Consider the following 19,470-nt stretch of genomic DNA (forward strand, 5'->3'; position numbering starts at 1 on the left):
AAGATGACAAAGAACAAGAACATGGTACTTGAAGCAACAGGAGGCCAAACAAAGAGCAAACAAGGATTGTACCAAGCATCTAAACATTTGTGGCATATATGAGCTTGGTCTTCTCCCAGTGCTTCAAATAGTGAGGTAGAACTTTAACTTAATACACTGTGTGCCTAACAATCTTCCTTTCAATACTCTGCTGCCTGGTCAGCTTTCAATGATAGATGAACAGCATAGATATGAAGGTTTTAAATCCTTTGTGGCACTGCTGTTCTTAGAATTAAATGAGAGGATAGATTTAAGAATGGAAAAATCTATAATTGGGATGGGGCATATGTGAATATACATATATATATATATATATATATATATATATATATATATATGCCACAGTATTCATTTATTTTGCCACAAACAATGTCTATTTACATAAAATATCAAATATAGCAAGAAAAAACTGTGCATGAATAGAAAATACAATAATATAAAATAACATAATGTAAGAAACTGTTCATCTATAAGAAAACTCAATTTATGAATCCTGAACATATATGGATAAGTTAACAAAAATAATAAACTAAGTGTACAGTAATGTGACACACTAAACATATCCCTCATATTCCTTTTCTGATGAACATTTCTGAGTTTTGATTTTAATGTCAAATACCACTCGTATATCTTACAAAATTAAAAAATAATGAGAAATGAGGATCAGTTGTCACAAGATCCAAAGTAATAACAGACCAAAATCTAGGATAATTGTTGGGAGAGGCTAAAGATGGCGTTGACATCTAGTGGTAGTTTGTGGTATACAAACATTAAAACCATGTCTTTGGCATTCCTCTGGCATCTAAAAGGCCAGGGTGATATTCATGCTAATAAAGTATTTCATACTCCACCAATCCCTAGAGGACAAGTTTACAGCCAGAGTCTGTCTTGTATTTAAGGCAAGGGCCTTTGGTCCCCGGGGTCCGCTGTATCAAGAATGAGGTGTTCCTGCAATAAAGGCTGTTAAAAAGAATCCAACAGTGTTGCGTCTTCCTTGCTGGTCGAGGTGGGCGCAACAACTGGTGGCCATGTACGGAGATCCGAGAAAATTCTCTTTTCTCGTGTGGATTTCAGAACTTTCCAGACTCAGGACTGCGACGTCAGTAAGTTCCCAGATAGGGGACAATAAGGCTCTCAGATATGGGACAATAAGGCTCCCGGATAGGCGACAATAAGGCTCCCAGATATGGGACGATAAGGCTTCCAGATAGGGGACAATAAGGCTCCTGGACAAGGAACGATAAAGCTCCTGGATAAGGTATGATAAAGCTGGATAAGGGACAATAAAGTTCCTGGATAAGGGAATATAAAATTCCCTAATAGGGACAGTAAGGTTCTCTAGAGTAAGCAGAGACGATGAAAGCCTTGGTATAGAGGCTACAAAGTAAGGTTCTCTGGAGTAAGAATAGACAATGAGAGCCTTGGTTTAGAGGTTAAAAAAGTCTGTGGTCTAGGATTTGGAATTTTCTTTCTTGTTTGTGTGCTGAATTTGTTTTTCTTTTGAATTGCTACCATCCTGGGCATGAGTGTATTTGCTGGAAAGAGCCCACTAATGATGAGCTACAAGACCATGTGCAAATAAACATGCCAGCTCACCATGCTCATAAATAGATCGTAAATAAGCTCGTAAAGCATGGGAAACTCAAACTCCACCCTGCTCCTATCAGCTCTTCAGGAGCTTCTTGGTAAGTGTAAGGAAAGAAAAGAAAGGGAGTAAAAGAAAAGACAGAAAAAAAAAACCAAGGAGAGGATAGAGAAAGACAGGAGTGATAGTCCGTACCTAGAGAAAAAGAAAATATATCCCTCTTTAAAGGCATTGACCTTGGGAATGTCTAGTGACTCAGAAGAAACCACTCTTAAATAAAAGTTCTCCAGATAAGGCCTCTGGCTATGGAGCAAGTGAAGTGAGTAGGAAATTTAATTTTGAATGTTTGTTTAGGTTTTTCTCAGCTATTCAGGATTCCTCCACTGTGAATTCTTTGATTAGTACTGAACACCACTTTTAATAGGGTTATTTGTCTCACTACAGTCTAATTTCTTGAACACTTTGTATATTTTGCATATAAGCCCTCTATCAATTGTAGGATTGGTGAAGATCCTTTCCCAATTTGTTGGTTGTCGTTTTGTCCTGACAACAGTGTCCTTTGCCTTGCAGAAGCTTTGCAGTTTTATGATATCCCATTTGTCGATTCTTGATCTTAGAACATAAGCCATTGGTGTTTTGTTCAGGAAATTTTTTCCAGTGCCCATGTGTTTGAGATGCTTCCCCATTTTTTCTTCTATTAGTTTGAGTGTATCTGGTTTGATGTGGAGGTCCTTGATCCACTTGGACTTAAGCTTTGTACAGGGTGATAAGCATAGATCAATCTGCATTCTTCTACATGCTGACCTGGAGTTGAAACTGCACCATTTGCTGAAAATGCTATTTTTTGTCCATTGGATGGTTTTGGCTTCTTTGTCAAAATCAAGTGACCGTAGGTGAGTGGGTTCATTTCTGGATCTTCAATTCTATTCCACTGTTCTATCTGTCTGTCCCTGTACCAATATTATGCAGTTTTTAATCACTATTGCGATGTAATACTGCTTGAGTTCAGAGATAGTGATTCCCCAGAAGTCCTTGTATTGTTTTAGCTCTCCTGGTTTTTATTTTTTCATTCTAGATGAATTTGCAAATAGTTCTGTCTAACTCTCTTAAGAATTGGATTGGTATTTTGATAGAGATTGCATTCAAACTCTAGATCACTTTCGTAAAATGGCCAATTATACTATATTAATCCTGTCAATCCATGAGCATGGGAGATCTTTTCCTCTTCTGAGATCTTCTTCAAATTCTTTCTACAGAGGCTTGAATTTTTTTTACAAATTTTTATTACAAATTTCTTTAACTTGCTTGGGACTATATGAAGGGTGTTTTTTCCCAAATTTCCTTCTCGACAAGTTTCTCTTTTGTTTAGAGAAAGGCTACTGATTTATTTGAGTTAATTTTATACCCAGCCACTTTCCTGAAGGTGTTTATTAGGTTTAGTACTTCTCTGGTAGAACTTTGGGTTCGCTTAAATATACTATCATATCATCTGCAAATAGTAATATTTTGACTTTTTCTTTTCCAATCTGTATCCCTTTGATCTCCTTTTGTTGTCTGACTGCTCTGGCTACAATTTCAAGAATTATATTGAATTAGTAGGGAGAGAGTGTGCAGCCTTGTCTAGTCCCTGATTTTAATAGGATTTCTCCAAGTTTCTCTCCATTTATTTTAATGTTAGCTACTGGTTTGCTGTATATGGCTTTTACTATATTTAGTTATGGGTCTTCCATTCATATTCTTTACAGGACTTTTATCATCAGAATCTAGTGAAATGGTCATGTGGTTGTTATCTTTCAGTTTGTTTATATAATGGATTACATTTATCATTTTCCATATATTAAGTCATCCCTGCATGACTTGGATGAACCCTACATGATCATGGTGGATGATTGTTTTGATGTGCTCTTAGACTCGTTTTCTCAATATTTTATTGAGTATTTTTCCATAGATATTCTTAAGGGAAATTGCTATGAAGTTTTCTTTTCTTTCATATTAGGTCTTTGTGTTGTTTAGTTGTAAGTGTAAGTGTGTCTTCAAGTTGGAATTCGGTAGAGATCCATGTGTTTCAATTTTGTGGAAGTGTTTGGATAGTATTAGTACGAGGTCTTCAGCTGATAGAATTCTGCACTGAACCCGTCTGGACCTGGGCTCTTTTTGGTCGGAAAACCTTTAATGACTGCTTCTACTTCTTTGTGAGTTACGGGGGTTGTTTAAATGGTTTACCTGTTCTTGATTTAAATTCAGTACCTGGTATCTTCGCAGGAAATTGTCCATTTCCTGCAGATTTTAATGTTTTGTTGAATATAGGCATATGTAGTAGGATCTGCTGCATTTTGAATTTCCTCTAATTCTGTTTTTATGACTTCCTTTTCATTTTTGATTTTGTTAATTTGGACACACTCTCTGTGTCCTCTCATTAGTCTCGCTAAAAGTTTATTGTTGATTTTCTCAAGGAGCAAACTTTTCATTCTGTTGATTCTTTGTATGGTCATTTTTGTTCCTACTTGTTTAATTACAGGTCCGAGTTTGATTATTTCCTGACTTCTATTCCTCCTGATTGTATTTGCTCCTATTTGATCTAGAGCTTTAGATGTGCTGTCAAGCTGCTGATATATGCTCTCTCCTGTTTCTCTCTGTAGGCACTCAGAGCTATGAGTTTTCCTCTTAACACAGCTTTCATTGTGTCCCATAAGTTTGGGTATGTTGTGCCTTCATTTTCATTAAACTCTAAGAAGCCTTTAATTTCTTTATTTAGTTATTCCTTGACCAGGTTATCATTGAGTAGAGCATTGTTCAACTTCCATGTATATGTGGGCCTTCTTCTCTTATTGTTTTTGAAGACCAGCTTTAGCCCAAGGTTCTCTGATAGGACACATGGGATTATTTCTATCTTTCTGTATCTATTGATTCCTGCTTTATGACCAATTATATGGTCAGTTTTTGCGAAAGTACCATGAGGTGGTGAGAAGAAAGTATATCCTTTTGTTTTAGGATAGAATATTTTAAAAATAAATATTAAGTACATTTGGTTTATGACTTCTCTTAGTCTGTCTATATCTTTTTAATTCCTGTTTCGATGATCTGTCCACTGATGAGAGTGGTGTGTTGAAATTTCCTACTAATATTGTGTCAGGTGCAATCTGTGCTTTGAGTTTCAATAAGGTTTCTTTTATGTATATAGGTGCCATTGTATTTGGAGCATGGACATTTAAGATTGAGAGTTCATCTTGGTGGACTTTTTGTTTGATGATTATGAAGTGTTCTTCCTTAATTTTTTTGATGACTTTTAGTTGAAAATCGATTCTATTCGCTATTAGAATGGCTACTCCAGCTTGTTTCTTCAGACAATTTGCTTGGAAATTTGTTTTCCAGCCTTTCACTCTGAGGTAGTATCTGTCTTTGCCTCTGAGGTGTGTTTCCTGTAGGCAGCAGAGTGCAGGGTCCTCATTAGGTATCCAGTTTGTTAGTCTATGTCTTTTTATTGAGGAGTTGAGTCCATTGCTGTTGAGAAGTATTAGGGAATAGTGATTGCTGCTTCCTGTTATATGTGTATTTGGATGTGAGATTATGTTTGTGTGATTTTCTTCTCTTTGTTTTATTGCCAAGATGATTAGTTTCTTGCTTTTTCTAGGGTGCAGATTGCCTCGTTTTTAGGGCTGGATTTTTAGAAAGTATTGTGTAAATTTGGTTTTGTCATGGAATATCTTGGTTTCTCCATCTATGTTAATTGAGAGTTTTGCTGGATACAGTAACATGGTCTGGCATGTGTGTTCTCTTGGGTTCTGTGTTATATCTGTCTAGGATCTCCTGGCTTTCCTAGTCTCTGGTGAGTAGTCTGGTGTGATTCTGATAGGTCTGTGTTTATATGTTGCTTGACCATTTTCCCTTACTGCTTTAAATATTCTTTCTTTGTTTTGCGCATTTGGTGTTTTGTTATTCTGTGACAGGAGGAGTTTCTTTTCTGATCCAATCTATATAGAGTTCTGTATGCTTGTTGCATATTTATAGGCATTTCTTTCTTTCGGTTAGGGAAGTTTTCCTCTATGATTTTGTTGAAGATATTTATTGGACCTATGAGCTGCGAGTCTTCACTCTCTTCTTTTCCTAATATCCTTAGGTTTGATCTCGTTGAGTTCTGGATTTCCTCTATGTTTTGTACCAGGAGCTTTTTCTGTTTTACATTATCTTTGAGAGTTGTTTCGATTATTTCTATGGAATCTTCTGTTCCTGAGATTCTTTCTTCTATATCTTGAATTCTGTTGGAGATGCTTATATCTACTGCTCCTTCCCTCTTCCTTCAGTTTTCTAAATCCGGGGTTGTCTCCCTTTGTGCTTTATTAATTGCTTCAATTTACATTTTTAATTCCTTCACCTGTTTGCTTGTTTTCCTGGAATTCTTTAATGGGGTTTTGTGATTCATCTCTGTAGGCTTGTACTTTTTACTTATGGTTTCCTCTGTTTTTCTAAGGCAGTTTTTTATGTCTTTCTTAGAGTCCTCCATCATCATAATCAAATGTGACTTTAAATCTAGATCATGCTTTTCTGGTGTGTTTAGATATTCAGTTTTTGTTGGGAGAATTGTTTGGAGATGGCGATGATGCCATGTAGTTTGGCTTCTGTTGTTTGAGTTCCTGTGCTTGCCTCTCGCCATCAGGTTGTCTCTGGTGTTACCTTGTTCTGCTATTTCTGACAGTGGCTAGACCGTCCTGTAGGTCTGTGTGTCAGGAGTCTTGTAGACCTGTTTTCCTGTTTTCTTTCATCCCGTTATGGTAACAGAGTGTTCTCCTTTCAGGCTTGTAGTCTTTCCTGTCTACTGATCTTCAGCTGTTCCTGTGGCCATTTTCCTGAGTCTACGTGGCAGGTCACTTGGAACAGAAAAGTTGGTCTTATCTCTGGTCCCATGGCTCAAGTTTCTCCTGGGGACTGCTTTTGATTTCTTCATGTGGGTGTCAACCAGGAAGGCCTATACTGCCTTTTCCTGGTGCCTCCATGCTGTGGGGTCCAGACAGCATTATGTGTTTTCTTTTGGTGTCAGAAATGTGGGCAGAGTGTAGTCTCTCCTGGCTTCCCAGGCATGTGTGCCGCTTTGAAGGTTTAGCTCTCCCTTCTACGGGATTTGGATGTAGATAGATCAGGTCCCTTCAGATCTGGGCAGTGTCTGTGAGGCACAGGATCTGCCACTTGAGTGCCTCCATCTTCTGATACCCAGAGTAACTATACATTTTCCTCTTGGGCCAGGGATGTGGGAAGGTGTGGGCAGTAATGGTGGTCTCTCCCACTCTGCAGTCTGAGGAGTGCCCACTTGCCCAGGTAATGAACTCTCTATCCCATTGGATTTTTTAAAATGTCTGTCATTTCAAAATGGGTCTTGGACAGTGATTTCTTCTCAATTAGTTCAGTTCTTCTCCAGTTAGTCCAGACTTTACATGGTAGAAGAAAAGTTTTCAGAAGATAGAGAGGTCAGTGTTCACTAATTTTCCTTTGGTCAAAGATGATTGTGCCCATTTTCAATCTAAAGTTAAATTAAGTGCTATCTATGAGATGTAATATATGTTCAACCAGATGAGATAAGAAAATAAGAACTTTATGAGGCAGGTGGTAGTGAAACATGCCTTTAATCCCAGCACTTGGGAGGCAAAGGCATGCAGAAATGTTGGGTTCAAGTGCATCATGATCCTCAGAAAAATTACCAGGATGGTCAAAGCTATGTAGAGATTTCCTATCTGAAAACCAAACTAAAACAAACAAATGAGACTTTTTTATTAAGGACCATAGAAAGAATCAACAGAACCAAAAGTTGGTTCTTTGAGAAAAATCAACAAGAAAGATACATCCTTAGCCAGACTAACAAAAGAACACACAGAGTCTGTACAAATTAACAAAATCAGAAATGAAAAGGGAGACATAACTACAGATTCAGAGGAAATTCAAAAAATCATCAGATCTTACAATAAAAGCCTATATTCAACAAAACTTGAAAATCTGCAGGAAATGGACAATTTCCTAGACAGATACCAGGTACCGAAGTTAAATCAGGAACAGATAAACCAGTTAAACAACCACATAACTCCTAAGGAAATAGAAGCAGTCATTAAAGGTCTCCCAACCAAAAAGAGCCCAGGTCCAGACAGGTTTAGTGACAGAATTCTATCAGACCTTCATAGAAGACCTCATACCAATATTATACAAACTATTCCACAAAATTGAAAAAGATGGAGCACTACTGAATTCCTTCTGTGGAGCCACAATTACTCTTATACCTAAATCACACAAAGACCCAACAAAGAAAGAGAACTTCAGACCAATTTCACTTATGAATATCGATGCAAAAATACTCAATAAAATTCTTGCAAACTGAGTCCAAGAGCACATCAAAACAATCATACACCATGATCAAGTAGGCTTCATCCCAGGCCTGCAGGGATGGTTTAATATATGGAAAACCATCAACGTGATCCATTATATAAAGAAACTGAAAGAACAAAACCACATCATCATTTCATTGGATGCTGAGAAAGCACTTGAAAAAATTCAACACCCCTTCATGATAAAAGTCCTGGAAAGAATAGGAATTCAGGCCCATACCTAAACATAGTAAAAGCTATATACAGCAAACCAGTTGGTAACATTAAACAAAATGGAGAGAAACTTAGAGCAATCCCACTAAAATCAGGGACTAAAAAAGGCTGCCAACTCTCTCCCTACTGATTCAATACAGTTCTTGAAGTTCAAGCCAGAACAATCAGACAACAAAAGGAGATCTAGGGGATACAGATTGGAAAAGAAGAAGTCAAAATATCACTATTTGCAGATGATATGATAGTATATTTAAGTGATCCCCAAAGTTCCACCTGAGAACTAATAAAGTTGATAAACAACTTCAGCAAAGTGGCTGATTATAAAATTAACTCAAATAAATCAGTAGCCTTTACTCTACACAAAAGAGAAACAAGCCAAGAAAGAAATTAGGGAAACGACACCCTTCATAATAGACCCAAATAATATAAAGTACTTCGGTGTGACTTTAACCAAGCAAGTAAAAGATCTGTACAATAAGAACTTCAAGACTCTGAAGAAAGAAATTGAAGAAGACCTCAGAAGATGGAAAGATCTCCCATGATCATGGATCGGCAGGATTAATATAGTAAAAATGGCCATTTTACCAAAAGCGATCTACGGATTCACTGCAATCCCCATCAAAATACCAATCCAATTTTTCAGAGAGTTAGACAGAACAATTTCCAAATTCATCTGGAATAACAAAAAACCCAGGATAGCTAAAAGTATTCTCAACAATAAAAGGACTTGAGGGAGAATCACTATCCCTGATCTCAAGCAGTATTACAGAGCAATAGTAATAAAAACTCCATGATATTGGTACAGAGACAGACATACAGACCAATGGAACAAAATTGAAAACCCAGAAATAAAACCACACACCTGTGGGCACTTGATTTTTTACAAAGGAGCCAAAACCATGCAATGGAAAAGATAGCATTTTCAGCAAATGGTGTTGGTTCAAATGAAGGTCAACATGTAGAAGAATGCAAATCTTTCCATGCTTATCACCCTGTAAAAAGCTTAATTCCAAGGACATCAACATCAAACCAGGTACACTCAAACGAATAGAAGAATATGTAGGGCAGCTTCTTGAACACATGGGCAGTGGAAAAAATTTCCTGAACAAAACACCAATGGCTTATATTCTAAGATCAAGAATCGACAAATGAGATCTCATAAAACTGCAAAGCTTCTGTAAGGCAAAGCACACTGTGATTTGGACAAAACAGCAAAAACAGATTGGGAAAAGATCTTTACCAATCCTACAACAGATAGAGGCCGTATATCCAAATATATAAAGAACTCAAGAAGTTAGACTGCAGGGAGACAAATAACCCTATTAAAAAATGGGGTTCAGAGCTAAACAAAGAATTCACAGCTGAGGAATGGCGAATGGCTGAGAAACACCTAAAGAAATGTTCAACATCTTTAGTCATAAGGGAAATGCAAATCAAAACAACCCTGAGATTTCACCTCACATCAGTGAGAATGGCTAAGATCAAAAACTCAGGTGACAACACATGCTGGTGAGGATGTGGATAAAGAGAAACTCTCCTCCATTGTTGGTGTGATTGCAGACTGGTACAACCATTCTGGAAATCAGTCTGGAGGTTCCTCAGAAAGTTGGACATTAAACTGCCTGATGATCCAGCTATACGTCTCTTGGGCATATACCCAAAAGATGCCCCAACATATAAAAAAGACACATGCTCCACTATGTTCATAGCAACCTTATTTATAATAGCCAGAAGCTGGAAAGAACCCAGATGCCCTTCAACAGAGGAATGGATACAGAAAATGTGGTACATCTACACAATGGAATATTACTCAGCTATCAAAACAATGCCTTTATGAAATTCATAGGCAAATGGAGGGAACTGGAAAATATCATCCTGAGTGAGGTAACTCAATCACAGAAAAACACACATTGTATGCACTCATTGATAAGTGGCTATTAGCCCAAATGCTTGAATTACCCTAGATGCATAGAACACATGAAACTCAGGACGGATGATCAAAATGCGAATGCTTGACTCCTTCTTTAAAAGGGGAACAAGAATACCCTTTGCAGGGAATAGAGAGGCAAAGATTAAAACAGAGACAGAAGGAACACCCATTCAGAGCCTGCCCCACATGTGGCCCATATATATACAGCCACCCAATTAGACAAGATGGATGAAGCAAAGAAGTGCAGGCCAACAGGAGCTGGATGTAGAACTCTCCTGAGAAACACAGCCAGAATACAGCAAATACAGAGGCAAATGCCAGGAGCAAACCACTGAACTGAGAATAGGACCCCCATTGAAGGAATCAGAGAAAGAACTGGAACAGCTTGAAGGGTTTGAGACCCCTTATGAACAACAATGCCAAGCAACTAGAGCTTCCAGAGACTAAGCCACTACCTAAAGACTATACCTGGACTGACCCTGGACTCTGACTTCAAAAGTAGCAATGAATATCCTTGTAAGATCACCAGTGGAAGAGGAAGCCCTTGGTCCTGCTAAGACTGAACCCGCATATGTCAGAGACATGATGCTTAGAGGAAGGAATTACATGGGTGTATAGAATTCTGATCTCAAAAAATTTCAAAACGAATCTATTCGTTATGAATTCCAGAGAGATATACACACAGTTCCACCTTGCAGATATAGTTCTATGTCAGTTTAATGCCTGAGGTTTTCAGAGTCTGAGCTGTCTCAGCAATGCAGGAACTTGCCCCCAACACTCCCAACATGAGCTTCTTCCCTAAGACACATGGGGTTTAAGGAAAGAACAAACCTGCCACACATTGTCCTCTGATTTTAAGAGTTGGAAGAGCAAGTTCGTAGCCCACAAAAAGTAAAACATCTATGTAATATTCCTTTCTTATGCTCTAGTACCTCCATCTTTTGTATTCATGAAGAAGTATTAAATTGTGTTTCGTTTAATGAATTTCATTCACTATTTTTGTTGCCTAGAAGTTATAGAAATTAGTAAAGTCTGGCGCACTTCATTTTGTCTCATGAAAAAATGGCTTAAGGAAATGTGATAACTGAGAATATATAACTGAGCAGAGAGGGGTTTTTTGCCTTTTTGTATTTTTGTTTACATTTAATTGTTATCCTAATTCCTGGTTTACCCTTCAGAAACCTGAAATCACAGACCCTTCCTGCTTTTATGAGTTTGGTCCCTCTCCTCCCCTCCCACTTGCTCCTTTCTGCCATGTGACATTCCTCTACTCCCTAGAGTACACAATGCCCTACACTGAGACTTGAAAGGTCCAGGTTCTTTCCTCTCATTAGTGTGAGAAAAGGCTATACTCTGCTACATATACAGAGCATGTGGAGCCATAGTTCCATCTCTTTGTTCTCTTGGGATACTGGTATATTTCCTTGGTGTTCTGGGGAGTTCTGGTTGTTTGATATTGTGTTCTTCTTATGGGGTTTCAAACCATTTCAGATACTTCAGTTCTTTCCCTAATTTCTACTTTGGGAAACCAGTTCGAAGTTCAGTGATTGGCTGAAAGCATCTGGCTCTGTTTTTGGCAAGCTCAGGGAGAGCCTCCCAGCAGACAGCTATATAATGATCTTCGCACCATTCCCATTTTGCATCTGCATTGTTGTCTGGATTTGTGTCCGGATTGGCTTCCCCTGTTGGGTCAGTCTATGGTTGGTCTTTCCTTCAGTCTTTGCTACACAAGATGTCTCCTTATATCCTCCTGTGAATATTTTTGGCCCTCCTTCTAAGAACATCTGAAGCATCCACACTTTGTTCTACCTTCTTCTTGATCTCCATGTGGTTTGTGAATTGTATCTTGGGAGTTCTGCACTTTTGCACTAATATCTGCTTAATAGTGAGTCAATACCAAGTGTGTTCTTTTGTGATTGAGTTACCACACTAAGGAAGATAGCTCTGTGTTCCATCCATTTTCCTAAGTACTTTATGAAATCATTGTTTTCAAGGGGCTGGGACTCTTATGAGAAAAGCAGTGCTCTAAATGGTCCTCCATAGACAGCTTTTATAGTAGTCCATAAAACACAACAGAATTTATATGATGAAACTCACTGTCCAGGAAAAGGGTTTTTTTTTGGAACAATTCATCAATTTGGAGCAATTAACAAAACAATAGATGATTATGAATGGGAAGTCCAAGGATCGGGTTGGGGATTTAGCTCAGTGATAGAGCGCTTGCCTAGCAAGCACAAGGCCCTGGGTTCCATCCCCAGCTCTGAAAAAAAGAAAAGAAAAAAAAAGTCCAAGGATCCTGCCTCTGCTCAGTGCATGAGGAGGCTGATGTCTAAACTTGTCCTCAGTATATTCTTGAATCCTGAATATGCTGGCTATGATGTCATTTGAAAAAAATGGAAATGCTAATATGGTGAGTACAAGCAGATTACAATTTTTTTTCCAGTCCTAAATTAGGTTATTAGATGAAGGAATGGTCCAGATTATATGTGACTTAAATTTGTGGTATAAATGTGTAATTTCCTACTTCACAGATTCAGACTGAAATAAGCCGAACTCCATCCCAGTTGTACCCTCTATTTTTGGTTTGAGTTAATTCCAGATGAAGTTCAAGTTGTAAACCAACATATTGAGCCCTTGTTACACTGAAAAATGGACAGATAAAAATAACTCTAGGGAAAAGATACTTCTAGTTTTCTCTTGAACTCCTGGTCATGTTGAATTTTAAGTGACTCTTTATGACCATAGATTTATCAAGTATGACTAAATGACATATCTTTCATATATTGAGAGACATGGGGAGGAGTAAGAAGTCAATTTCATAACTTATGTTCTTTCCCTAAAAGTGTGGATTAAAATTCAAATATTTATAATCTATATTAGCTATTCCTGAAAAGAAGATAAGAGAGTGTAAACTAGTAGTTTTTAAACAAAAAAAAAGAAAGAGAAAAAGAAGAAAAAGAAAAAAGAAAGAAAGAAAAAGCTGCAAAGGAATAAACTCATAGGACCTGACAGAAAGAGTTTTTCCCAGATCATTTCATTTTGGCCTTGAAATCATCGAGATCAATTTTGGTCATCCCATGCACTGTGAGATGGAAAATTCTTCCTTTCTTAAACAGGAGAATCCAGGGAAAGGCACCTGGTGCTCATGTTTGTAAAGACCCACAAGAAGCATCCAACTACTTTCAAAGCAAACATGCTTTATTATATTATTTGAGGTTTCTCCTAGTGTCAGAGAAGCAAGGTTATTGTCAGAAATACTACGAAACAGGAACAAGAAAGATTCCCTTTAATAAAGCCTTTGATGTTTCACAGAACATCAATTTCAACAGACTTGTTTCTATGTAGTATTACTTCTGGCTAATTCATAGGTGTTTGCCTTTTAAGTATTTTAATCCACAATATTTTATTATGTATTTTGAGACTACTGTTAGGGGAATTATCCCAGAGTGTTTCAGAGTATATTTTTTATTGGCATAAAGGAAGGCTAAGGACTTTTGTGTGTTCATATTGTATTCTGCGTTTATGAATATAGTTATCAGTCTCAAGAGACTGTACATTTTTAGAGCTTTTAAAATAGTATGTCATCTACAAATGAGTACATTTTGACTTCTCCATCTTTCGTTTGTAATTCGTGGATCTTCTAAAGTTATCATATTGTTCTAGCTAAGAAAACAAATACTATAATTCATACATATGAAAAGTGTATATTCTTTTCTTATTCCTGATAGTAGTGGAACTGCTTTGAATTTTTCACTCTTTAGCATGATGCTAAATGGTGTGATTGTAGTACCTTGACTATATAATGTTGAAAATATATCCTCTATAGCTATAGTTTTTCCAGGATTTCTGTCATTAATGAATGCTAGATGAATGCTAGGTTATGTTACAGGCCATTTTTTTTTGCACCTAATAAGTTGATGGTGTAGTTTGTGCCTTTTATCATTTTGTTTTAGAATACATTTTTTGATGTCTATATGTTAAATCAAACTTGTATGTCTGGGTTTAAGAAAGCTTACCTGGTCCACGATGATTTTTAAATGTAGTTCTGAATCTGGATCAAAATTATTTCACAAGAATTTTCTGGGGAATATATGTACATAGGTGAAATACTCTGTCTTCCTCTTTTTCTTTGACACCTTTCTGTAATTCTGTCTCCCTCTCCTTTTCCCTGCCTGTTTGACCCTTTCTCTCCATGTCTCACTCTCTCTGATGTTCTGTTTGTCAATTGTTGAATAATACCAGATTCAAAATAGAATTTTAATGTTTATGATCCATTTGTCTATTTTATGGAATACTGTAAGACATTTTAAATATTCTTTAAATGTCTAACCTAATTATGAAACTGATCTTTTAGGTGGGAGATTTTATGTACATGCCTCTATGTCATTATAGAATATGGCATTGTTTAAATAATGCACACTGATAATTTAATATTGGTATATTAAATACATCTAGTAAATAGTGAATACCTTATAAGAATATTTTAGTTTTGGGAATGTAAGTATAAAAAGACTGGTGTTTTCCCTATCTCCTTTCTTCTCTTTAAGTTTACTAATGCCACCCTTTCTTTTATCTTACTTGGCCAGAGTTTATGACAATCTTGTTAATATTTTCCAAAAAGCAACTCTTCCTTTCATTCATTACATTTTTGTCCTCATTTTACATGATGAGTATACGTGTTATAGCCCTTCCATAATTCTCAATCACTATCATAAAAGATGGGGCAAAGAGACTGTAGGTGTCCAAATTGATGGGGGAACAGAGGGAAAGAAGATCTTCTGGATATGAGGAGTGTTGCTTTATGATACACAGCAGCTGTAGCAGCCTGAATAGCTAAAATCCAGTCAATAGTCAAGAATGAAGTGAAAAGGTCTGAGAACTCCTACTTGTAGCTGACATACTATGGACAGTTATTGTCTTTTTTGGAGGGTTGAACAATTATGTGTAAGGGTTTATCATGGGGTTATTAAGTAGTAATTTAATGTGGAAGATGTACAAGCATTGGATTCAAAGAAATAGAAAGGTGGCATAAATTGGAAAATTATCATCAAAATAAATTGATGAAAATTCCCAAATAGAATATTGAAAGTATATTCCTCAACATTGTGGATATGGAGAATGTTTTATTATATAGGGATGTTTCATTAAGTTACTTTAATGAATATTATTAATTACAACATATCTGCCAATTGTGTGAGTTCAGTGAGAGATTATTATCTCTTTTGACATTAATAATTTGTAAATGTCCATTTATGGATATAATAAACATTATTTACATGTACACATTCATCATGAGCTTATGTAAAAATTAATTGAAAAACTAAAACACCATGTATCAAGAAAAACATAATTAAAATTGGCTACATATATTAGAATAATATTCAAAATTGAAGTAACTCAAATGACTTAGAAATTCATCATAAATATTTATCATCCTTAGACATAACAGATGTACAAGTAGAATCTTTTCTGAGATATTTTTCTTATCTTTCAGAATAACTTAGCTTAATAACACATAAGAGAACGTAGATTTACTGGCTTATAGAGTAAGTGGAACATTTCGATTATCTTGGCAGTAATGCAAAGTTCTTTAGCAAGTTTGAAGTCATTATGATTTTTCTTCAGATATGCTGGAATGGTTATACCTCAAGATAAAACTCCAGAGCATGTATCCAAATGTTGATTCTTCCAAATATAGAGACTGTTCCTCAACCATGTTCAGTTAAATTCTATTATAATATTTGAAATTTGGAAATAGTCAAGTTCTCCCTTTAATACATGAATGATAAAAGAAAATATGGTGCGTTTTCAGATTGGACAGCAGCTTAAAACTAAAAAAGGAAAAGGGAAAGCATGTAATTTTCAGGACAACAAATGGATCTTTTAAAAGTATCTTGGATGAGGTGATCCAGATCACAAAGGTCAAATGTGATACATATTCACTTTAATTTTAGTGTGGACTCTTCAATCTGTGTAACTTTATGATCTGTTTAATGTAAGAGTCTAGGGAAGTAGGCAAGACTGTCCTAATTATGGGAAGTACAAATTTACTTATGTATTGCTAAGTGACACTGTCAGGGTCAGGACTGTAAAATATGAAAAAACAGGGAAGATGGACACACTTTTGGAATATGGAGAGGGGCAGCAAAAATGAAGTGATATTTGAGGCATTGAATAAAAGCCTAATGGTTTAGAAATGCAAATTATGTTCATAAAATATTGTATAAAAGTAACCAAAGATTTATTACAGGTGAAAGGACAGAAGAACAAATAGTGATTTGGTTCAGCTATGAAAAACTCAATAATAATTGACAGAAATTATGGAGTTTAACTTTCAGTAAACCTACGAGACAGAAAATGAGTATCTGATCCATATGAAAATATAAATGCATGCACACATACATACATACATACATACATACATACATACATACATACATACATACGGACACACACATATTAACAATGAAAGCATCATTACCCGTACTTGTCCTTCTTCCTTGAATCCCCCTAGCCAATCCCATCCTCCTTTTTTCTAAGAAGGTGCTCCCCCACCTACATATCCAATTCCACTTTAGCCCTTTAGCATTTCCCTTCTCTGGGAGATAAAGTTTCCACAATGACCAAGTGCATCCTGTCCCAGCGATGGCTGATGAAGCAGAATCCACAGACTGGCCCACGTTTACTCTTGAGTTAGTCATAAAGTTCCTGAGCCTCTGAAGGGTAAACTTAATTGATACTGTTGTTCTTCATATTTGATCCCAATCCACTTCAGTCATTCCACTGATTCTTCTTTTGTGGTCATATGGATCAGTTGTATTGTTGGCTCTACATATCTACATCTGTCTCCGTCAGGTGCTTGTAGAACCCCTCAGAAGTCAGCCATATCAGGCTCTCATCTGTAAGCACATCTTGTCATTAGAATAGTGCCAGATTCTGTAGTCTGTGAATGAAATTGTTCTCATGGTGGCTTGGTTTCTGGATACCTTGACCTTCAGCCTCTGCTCCTTTTTGGTCTTTGCATTCTTTTATACATAGTAATTATAGTTTAAATTTTTTGAGATGTGAGGTTGGCCCCATCTCTCCAAAAGGGGACATGTCTTGCTGCCGGTGGCAATATCTTGTGGTTCTATCTCCTTGCTGCTAGGTATTTTAGCTAACATCATCCTAGTAGGTTTGTAGGAGCCTCTTCTGTCCCTAGCATCTGGAACTCTCCAGGGGTTGCCCAACTTCCACACCTCCTACTAATGTTTTTAATTTTTTGCATTCCCCTTTTCCTCTTGATTTCTCTCCTGTCTCTTCCCATTTTGGCTACTTCCCTTTGTCCATGCTTCACTACCTTGAACTAGTTCCCTAGATACTTCTGTCTCCCATGATTATTTAGTCCCCAATTCTAAGTGGATTTCAAGGATTCACAATTTGGCCTTCTACACTGTTAACACTCAGGTGATCAATGAGTTTTATAGTGGGTATCCTTAATTTTGAGCCTAATACACACTTGTCACAAAATCCACCCCTAGTTATCACCGTTTTCATCTCTGTTATGGCACTATTTTCCAGTTCCATACCTTTAACTGCAATGTTCTTGTCGTCTTCATTTTCAATACCAGAATAGTATTCCTTTGCAAAAATATAGCAAATTTTATGTATTCATTCTACAGTTGAGGAATATCACAGTTGTTTCCAGCATACAGCTCTTATAAGTAAGGCTGCTATGAACATAATCAAACACATGTCCCTGTTATATGTAGATCTTGTTTGAGTATATGTGGAGAAGTGAGTTTTATAGGTGGTTCTTATGGTAAAGAGATTTGCAATTTTCTATGAACTTCCACGTTGAAATTCATAGTGGCTATAGAGGTAGTAGATGCAGCACCAATGGAGGTATGTTCCACTTTCTCTACATCCCAGCCCTCTCTGCTACTGCATAATTTTTTTTCATTTTAGCCATTCTGATTTATTTAATGTAGAATCTCAAGTTTGTTTTGATTTGACTTTTTCTGATAATTAAGGATGTTGAGCATTTCCTGATGTGTTTCTTGGGAATTGAGATGATTCTGGTGAGAATTATTGGTTTACCTCTCTACTCCAATTTAAAAGTTGGGTTATTTGTTTGTTTGACAATCTAACTTTTCAGTTCTTTGTATATTTTGAGCTTTAGCATTCTCTCAGATGTAGGCTTTGTAAAACTCTTCCCAATGAGTAGGTTACTGTTTTGTCCTATTGACTGTGTGCCTTAATGAAAGTTTTCAGTTTTATGATATTTCTTATATTCATTGTTGGTTTTTAAGTGAATGATTCTGTCGTATTCTGTTTTGAAATTTTTCTCCTTTGCAAATGTTTTCTAGGAATTTTCTGACACTTTCCCTTCTATTAGCTTCTGTATATCTGGTTTATATGTCCTTGATAAACTTGGACATTTAGAAAGAGATAGAAATAGATAGATCTGCACTCTGCAACATGCAGACCACGACTTAGGGAAGCATTATTTCTTAAAACACTTTCTGTTTTCCATTGAATCATTTTGGAATCTGTGTCCAATATCAAATCATCAAATATGTGTGGGATTATTTAAGGATCTTCAGTTCTATTCCACTCATCTACCTGTCTGTGTATAGAACACAAAATTTTCACTCTTTCTCTAAGTACATGTTGAGGTCAGGAATGGAGATTCATACATAAGTTCTGATATTGCTAAACATTTTTGGGCATTCTTGTTTTTTCTGTGAACTATTAAGTAGCAATGTAGGTGGAGGTTTCTTAGTCTGCATTTTACTTTTGTTTAGATGACATTTTTACTATACTCCTTCTACTGCTCCATGAACATGTGGAATCCTCCCATCTTCTGATTTCTTTCTTCCGAGATTAAGTTACTTGTTGTATGTTTTTCACTTGTTTGGTTCAAGCTATTCCAAGGTATTTTATATTATTTTTAAGCATTGTGAAAGATGTTGGTGCTTTCCTGTCTTTCCCTGCACATTTATACTTTGTGAAGAGAAAGGACATTGTTTGGTTTCAGATAATATTAAGTACAATTTGATGACTATTTTTTTTTTTACCAAATAGAGGAGCACCCTGAAAGGAAATGCTGGTTTCTTATGTATACTATCAATTCATATACAAATCCTGAAAAACTGGTTCCTGTCTGATTTGTATCCACTTGACCTCTTTTTTTTTTGTCTAATTTTTCTAACTTGATTTTTGAGTTCTCTCTTTTGTAAATAGGAAAACATTGGAAACCACCTTATCTTGTCCCTGAGGTTAGTGAGATTGCTGCATGTTTCTCTCCATTTAATTTGATGTTTGCTGTTGATTAGCTTTATATTTCCTCTATTATT

General features: G+C 36.4%; 1 pseudogene; it reads right to left on the reverse strand.

The window, feature by feature from the left end:
• Positions 1 to 970: 970 nt before the first annotated feature.
• The window catches only part of LOC116889622, a 35,906-nt pseudogene continuing 17,406 nt past the window's right edge, over positions 971 to 19,470 (reverse strand).

This window comes from Rattus rattus, chromosome Y, assembly GCF_011064425.1.
Source record: "Rattus rattus isolate New Zealand chromosome Y, Rrattus_CSIRO_v1, whole genome shotgun sequence".
In the NCBI taxonomy this organism is placed as follows: domain Eukaryota; kingdom Metazoa; phylum Chordata; class Mammalia; order Rodentia; family Muridae; genus Rattus; species Rattus rattus.